Here is a 7,912-nt window from a genome sequence, read left to right as displayed (position 1 = left end):
TCACACCAGCTATGCGGTGAAAAAATAGGATGTCAAGGCTGAACCTGATGTTGGAGCATCAGAAGTGGATCTAAAGGAAAAGGAAAATATATCATGAGGCTTTGTGATGCTGGCAACAGGAATATGAAACTCATTTATAGCCTTGAAATGACATGATAGAATTGAAATAGAAAGTGTATATGGGTACTCATTTATTGAAAAAACAGGGTCAGGAAGACAAAGTACAGAGAACTTGAACTTGTCAGTTCAGGTTTCAACACTCTTCAACAATTTGTGGAAGCTAATGGTGAATATTTTGAAGATTTGCCTTTAAATAGGGTCTGCTAAAGCCAGTGCAGTGGCACATGCCTGTAATCCCAGCAATTTGGGAGGCTGAGGCAGGAGGATCACAATTTGAGGCCAAGTTTAAGGCAACATATGAGGCCATCTCAAAGTAAATAAATAAATAAAAAACCTACCAGGTGCGGTGGCTCATGCCTGTAATCCCAGCATCTCAGGAGGGCTGAGGCAGGAGGATTGCAAGTTCTAAGCCAGCTTCAGCAACTTAGACCCTAAGCAATTTAGCAAGATCCTGTCTCAGAATAAAACATAAAAAGGATTGGGGACTGGGGATATAGCTCAGCTAGTAGAGTGCTTGCCTCGCAAGCACAAGGCCCTGGGTTCAAATCCCCAGTACCACCAAAACAAAAAAACAAACAAACAAACAAACAAACAAACAAAAAGGATCGGGCATTTGGCTCAGTGCTTAAGTACCCCTGGGTTCAAACCCTGATACCAAAACAAAACAAAAACAACAAATCTTTGTGATGTAGCTCAGTGGTAGAGCACCCCTGTGTTCAATCCCCAGTACCAAAAGTAAATAAATAAAGAGGTGTGCTATAGTATTATAACAATTTTAAGTTCAAGTTAAAGTGCTGTATTTTCTGTACTTGTTAAACTCATAAACCTTTACAGGAAAAATCAAGCGGTGTTCAAGTAAAGGATGTGCAGGGCTGGGGCTGGGGCTCAGCGGTGGAGTGCTTGCCTAGCATGTGTGAGGCACTGGGTTTGATCCTGAGCACCACATAAAAATAAGTAAAATAAACAAATAAATAAAATAAAGATATCATGTCTATCTGTAACTAAAAATATTTTAAAAAAGGATGTGCAAATTGTGCAGGACACCATGAGTGAAATTAGTGGTTGCATGCGAACACATTAGCATTCTTCAGCGTTAGCATTATCCCTTCTCGTTGTGTTTCCGGTGTTGTGCTTGGTTTTTAGACATTTTATAAATGCTGTTAATCCTACCATTGCCTCATTAATGTTAAAAGTACAGGTTAGAAGGTGTTGTGGTGTTATGGTAGCAGTTGGGCATACCCATAATCCCAGCAATTTGGGAGGTAAGGCAGGAGGATCATAAGTTTGAGGATAGCCTTAACAATTTTATAAGGCCCTGTGTCAAAATAAAAAATAAAAAGGACTGAGGATGTAGCTCAGTGGGAAAGCACCCCTGGGTTCAATCCCCAGAACAACAACAACAACAACAAAAAAGGTGTTTTAGTAAAAATGCATAATTGTAAGTCATAAGGAAATGGTGACCCATTATGCATGTATTGGATGAATTTTCCCCCCAAAGAAAGCCATCCTGAAGAATAGAGATCTAATTGTGCAATCTGTAAAGGTGTGTCAATGACCTTAACCAAGAGGAAAGGAAAAGGGATTGGCAAATATTGCCATTGCCTCTTAGCTTGATATTAGCTGGGAAAGTCACAGCTAAGCGTGGTGAAGGCGTTGGGCTGAAACTTTAGTCACAAGATTGGAATTCCATGTGTCAAGGCCCTTCTAACCCCAGGAACATCAGAGTGGGTAACCAGGGGGCCAGCGTGGGCACGGATGGCTGCTAGGGAGTCCTGCTGACACTGAGATTGTCAAGGAGGGAGCTTCCTTCTGCCGCAGCTGTCAATGGTAGGGTTCCATGAGGATCAGAGGAGCTAGTCTTAGAGCTCATGGATCAGCGGAGACCCCAACCTCATGGAAATACAAACAGGGGATGCAAGCCATGCAAATGAATGAAAGTACGAACAGCCCTTTGGGATCTCACCTATCTAGATGAGTGAGCTTCTTTATTAGTTACCGAAACATTTTCTCAAATGGGACATGTAAGTAATATTTATTGAGCACTTACTGAGTGTAGGGCACTAGGGAGGCAAAGATGAATAAGAATTGATCCTGTCCCCAGAGTTTACAGTGCAGAGGAGAGTGTACCCTTATAAATGGATGACTTTAATACTTTGTGTGATTGTACACTCTGTAATTATTATAATAATCCTGTATTAGAACAGGGAACTCCCCAGAGGGTGCCTGGGAACACAGAGGAGTACTTACCAGGAGAGTCTTCCTGGAATAGGCAATGCCTGATTGTAGTCAAAAGAATGGGAAAGATGTCATAGTAGGGAGAGGGCGGGAGGTGGCAGGCAGCAGGTGGAGAAGGAATTGGGGGTTGAGTCATGGAGGGTCAGATGTGCCACATTAGAGAGTTTACACTTTATTCAGTTTCAGGCAATAAAATGTCATTGGAAGGCTTGAAAGTGAGTTCTCTCTTTGGGGATTGAACCACATCCCCAGCCCTTTTTATATTTTATTTTGAGACAGGATCTTGCTAAGTTGCTTAGGGCCTCACCAAGTTGCTGAGTTTGACCTTGAACTTGCGATCCTCCTGCCTCAGCCTCCCGAGCTGCTGGGATTACAGGCGTGTACCACCATGACCAGCTTTAAGAGTGAGTTCTGACACAGGTGTAGTGTTGGTTTTCTGTTGCTGCCCTAATCGGTTACTATAGATGTGGAAACTTAACACAAATTTATTATCTCACAGTCTGCCGTTCAAAAGTCCAGCATGGCTCAACCGGATTCTCTGTCCCAGGATTCACAAGGCTGAAATTGGTACATTGGTGGGCTGGATGCTAATGGGGAGGCTCTGAAGGAATTTGCTTCTTCAGATCAGTGGCAGGTCAGTTGGAGGACTAATGGGCAGGGGGCTGTCATTTGCCCCAAGAGCCTTCTTTTTGGGCTTGTGCATGGCCTCTGGGCCCCAGAGCCAAAACACATGTGGACTCTCTTTGACTTCTGCTTCTCTGTAGTTTCCAGTTAGAGAAAGTCCTCTGCTTTTAAAGGCTTATGTGATTAGACTGAGCTCACCTGACTCATCCAGGATAATCTCTGTAACTTCATCTACAAAGTCATTTTATTTATGTGAGGTGGCATATGCACAAGTTCCAGGAATTAGGTGCGGACATCCTAGGTGCAGGATCAGTCTGCAGACTATACAATACATATTCACCTGTTTTATATCTACAATTCAGTGATTTTTACTAAATTTATGAAGTTGTGCAACCATTACCCTAATCTGGTTTTAGAATTTTTTTTTAATCAGCTCCCAAAAGATTTCCCATTTATATAAATGCCCATTTATAGTCAGTTTTCTATTTCTATCTATTCTTTTTAAGTCTATGTTTCTTTTTAACATTAATGTTGTTTAGGGCTTACTTCATCTCTCTGAAAATACCCATATTTAGAATATTGCTTACAGGGGTCTTAGTCTGTGTGGGCTGCTGTAACAAAATACCACAGACTAGGTGGTTTAAACAACAGACATTTGTTTCTCATAGTTTTGGAGGCTGGAACTCTGAGATCAGAGTGTCAGATTCTGATGAGGGCCTTCTTTCCTGGACCCAATTACCTGCTAAAGGTCCCATCTCCTAATAGCATCATATTGAGAGTTAGAGTTTCAACAAATTAATTTGTGGAAGAGACACATTCAGTCTGTACTGCCAGGTACACTGTACCAACATCAAGTTGTCTACATTGGTTTCATCAGAGCAATGGGAATGGAGGGTTGGTGGTGAAACCATTAACTTTTTCTTTGTGTGTCTTTCGGTATGTAATGTACAATGGGCTTGTATTATTTTTTTTCCAGTACTGGGGATTAGTTCTGGGGGTACTGTACCATCAAGATACATCCCCAGTCCATTTCATTATTTTGAGACCGTCTTGCCAAGTTGCCGAGGCTGACCTCCAACTTGTGATTCTCCTGCCTCAGCCTCCTAAGTTGCTGGTATTACAGGTGTGTGCCACCACACCCAGTGCTTATCATTCATTTTTACACGTGTTGGCCATGCTGGCCTGGAACTCCTAGACTCAAGTGATCATCTTCCTTCCTCCGCCTCCTGAGTTGCTGGGACTACAAGTGTTCACCACTGCACCCAGCTTGCATTATTTTGAAATAAAAATTCCTAATGAGGAAAACATTTGAAGAAGTCATTCTTTATTATTGTATGAGAAACATAATTGTGTACCAGTGAAAGAGATGCTTCAAGTGCCAAGAAGCAGTAAACCATCTGGCTGTTTTATGAAAGATGCTTCAGACCCAGGCCATGCCTAGGCCTCTCATTGTCCTTCTCTCCATCCCCACCATGACCCTGAGGGCTACCATAGTTGATGTTCACTCCACATCCAGGTCACAACTTTGGAGGGTTGAGGTCAGACTTGTGGAACACATTGTTTTCTCAGTTCTGTCTTTGGAATAGAACCTTCGAGAGAAAACCAGGTCTAGGAATATTGCAAGGCCAATGCAAAATATTGTAATGTAGTGGCTGTGGAATATTTACAAAGTTACAAGTTAAATTTAGGCCTAGGAACTGCCAGAAGTACTGTTTTTGTTTTTTTATATTTAAGTTTGTTTTTTAACTTCTGAAGAAGAAAGATAGAAGATTGTGTTTGGGATCTCAAAACTGAAAAGCTTTACTGGCTTTTTACAATTTGAAGAATTAAAAGAGAAATTTTGAATAGGAAGTCTCACAAATTTCATTGTAAATAAGGTTCTACTGAAGTGACTGACAAATAAAATTAATGAGTATCATTAAGCTCCTACAGTCATCGTAAATAATTTCTCATAATTATTAAAATGTACTTCATAGTTCATGACAAACAAGTGCATATTTTTGAAGGGTAATCAAAAAGTAGTGAGCAAGACAGCACTTTTTCATGGAACTGTGGGAACATGCAGCAGACTCTAAACTTAGAGCAAAACTACATGTAATATTTTTTAAAATAATGATTGTATTGCAATATAATACATAATAACATTGAATTTACCTTTTGAAGCATAAAATTCAGTGATTTGGGTTTTTAGTATATTCACAAAATTATACATTAATCACCACTATCTAATTCCCAGAATATTTTTTTTTATCACTCTAAGAAGAAACCCTGTACTCAGTTGGTCACAGTGGTTCTTACCTATAATCCCAGCTGCTTGGGAGGCTGAGGCAGGAGGATCACAAGTTTGAGGCAAACCTTGGCAACTTTGAATGAGACCTTGTCTCAAAATACAAAATAAAAAGATTTGGGGATGTAACTCACTGGTAGAAAACCCCAGATTCCCAGTAACACACACACACACACACACACACGAGAGAGAGAGAGAGAGAGAGAGAGAGAGAGAGAGAGAGAGAGAGAGAGAGAAAGAAACAGGAATCCTATACTCAGTATCCACTCTTCATTCCCCTCTCCACTCTTCTAGTCTCTGACAAATGGTAATATAATTTTTGTTTCTAAGGATTGGTATATTTTGGACAGGCTACATCTACATATGAAGTTTTGGCTTAAACAGATTAGTTCATTTATAGGTTTTTTTTCTCTTTGTGGTCCTGGGGATGGGACCTAGGCGCTCATGCATGCTAGGCAAAGCACTCTACTGCTGAGATACATCCCCTACCCTATAGGTTCTATTTTGGTGGATAGATAACTTATTGTGTCAGCAAAAGTGAAAGAGACTTAAAACATAATACTTGACTCTCACAAAAAGTTATTTTAGGTTCAAGTGATTTATTTTAGCTTCTACTTAACTAAAGTTGATTTCTTATTAAATGTCGTGGGGACATTATTTCCGGCCTTAGAAAAATTAAAAGAATTCGAAAGGAATGCAATGTATAATTATATGCCAATAAATTAGATAACCTAGATGAAATGTACAGAGTCCTAGAAAAACTATCAAATTTCGAGAGGAAAGGGAAAATCTGAATAGAACTATAACAAACAGATTGAATTAGAAAGGAAAAACTTTCCTAAAAGAAAAGATCATCCCCAGATGGCTTCACCAAATATTTAAGAATTAATACCTTTTCTTCGTAAACTCTTCCAAAAAGTAAGAGGAGGCAACATTTGCCATCTCTGTGAGACCAGTATTATTATACCAAAACCAGACAAAGATATCATAAGAAAACTATAAATCAATATCTCTTATGAATGTAGAGGCAAAAATCCTTAGATAAATTCTAGCAAATAGGATCCAGGAACACATAAAAAGGACAATACACCACAACCAAGTAAGATTTATCACAGGAATGCACAGTGCAGTGTTAGTTTTCCATCACTAGGACAAAATCAAAAAGGAAGAAAAGTTTATTTTGACTCATGGTTTCAGTCCATAGTTGCCTGACCTTGTTGCTTTGGGCCTGCACAAGTACATCATGGTGGGAGCACATGGTGCAGGAAGGTGGTTCACCTCATGGTGACCAGGAAGCAGACAGTGAGAGAGAAAGGAACTGCAGCCCCACATTCCCTCAAAGCCACACCCCCAATGACCTAACTTCCTTCCTTTCCCTCAAGGCCACACTCCCAATGATCTAACTTCTTTCCACTGGTTCCCACCATCTCCCAGCAGTACCACAGGCTGAGGACTGACTTATCAACACAATGGGCCTTTGGGGCACATTTCATACCTAAACTATAGCAGCAAGGTTGGTTTAACATTTGACAATAAATTAATTGAATACACCATATTATTAGAACAAAGAAAAAATACATCATTATCTCAATAGATGCAGGAAAAACCTCTGACAAAATCCAATATCCTTTCCTAACAAAAAACGTGCCACAAAGTAGAAATAGGAATTTCCTCTACCTGATACAGGGCATCTATGAAAAGCCCATAGCTAAGTTCACAATGATGAAAATTTCTGAGAGAACAAAAACAAGACAAGGATGTTTACCCTGTTCTACATTGTCCAGGGAAATTAAGCAAAAAATGAAATAAATTACATCTAGAGTGAAAAGGAAGAAGCAAAACTATATTTGCAGTTGACATGTTCTTTTTCTTTTTCCTTTTTTTCTGGTGCTGGGGTTTGAACTCATGGCCTTGTGCATGTGAGGAAGGCACTCTACCCCAGCCCAACATGATCTTGTATGTAGAAAATCCTAAGGAATCCACACAAAAATCAGAACTATAGTACTAATCATTACAGGAAAGCAAAGGTACTTTACTGCAGTGGAGTATCAACTCTACCTGCCAGGATGGTCATTATATAAAAACAACACCAGAAACTAACAAGTGTCGGTAAGAACGTGGAGGAATTGGAAACCTGGTGCACGGTTGTTATGAATGTGAAATGGTGCAGTTGCTCTGGAAAACAGTAGTGTGGTTCCTCAAAAAACTCAACCATGTGCTTCAGCAAACCCACTTCAGGGATTTGTCCAGAACAATTGAAATCATAATCTCAAAGAGATATTTGTATTCTCATGTTTATTTCAAAATTATTCAAAACAGGCAAAAGGTAAAAACAGATTAAACACAGATGAATAAAGAAAATGTGGCATGTACTTACAATAGACTATTCAGCCATAAAAGAAGGAAATCTTGTCATATGCTGCAATATGGATGAACCTTGAAAACATTATGCTTCAAGACCCAGGAGGACGAATGCTGCATGATTTCACTTACACGAGGTATCTAAACTAGTCAGACTCATAGAAATAGAAAATAGACTGGTGGTTTCCAGGAGCTGGGGGGAGAGACAAATGAGGAGTTACTGTTCAGTAGGTACAGAGTTTCAGTCATGCAAGATGAAATAGTTCTACAGATCAACTGTATAAC

The sequence above is a fragment of the Sciurus vulgaris genome, assembly GCF_902686455.1.
Source record: "Sciurus vulgaris genome assembly, chromosome: 18".
In the NCBI taxonomy this organism is placed as follows: Eukaryota; Metazoa; Chordata; class Mammalia; order Rodentia; family Sciuridae; genus Sciurus; species Sciurus vulgaris.
Note: the sequence above shows the minus strand (reverse complement) of the source record.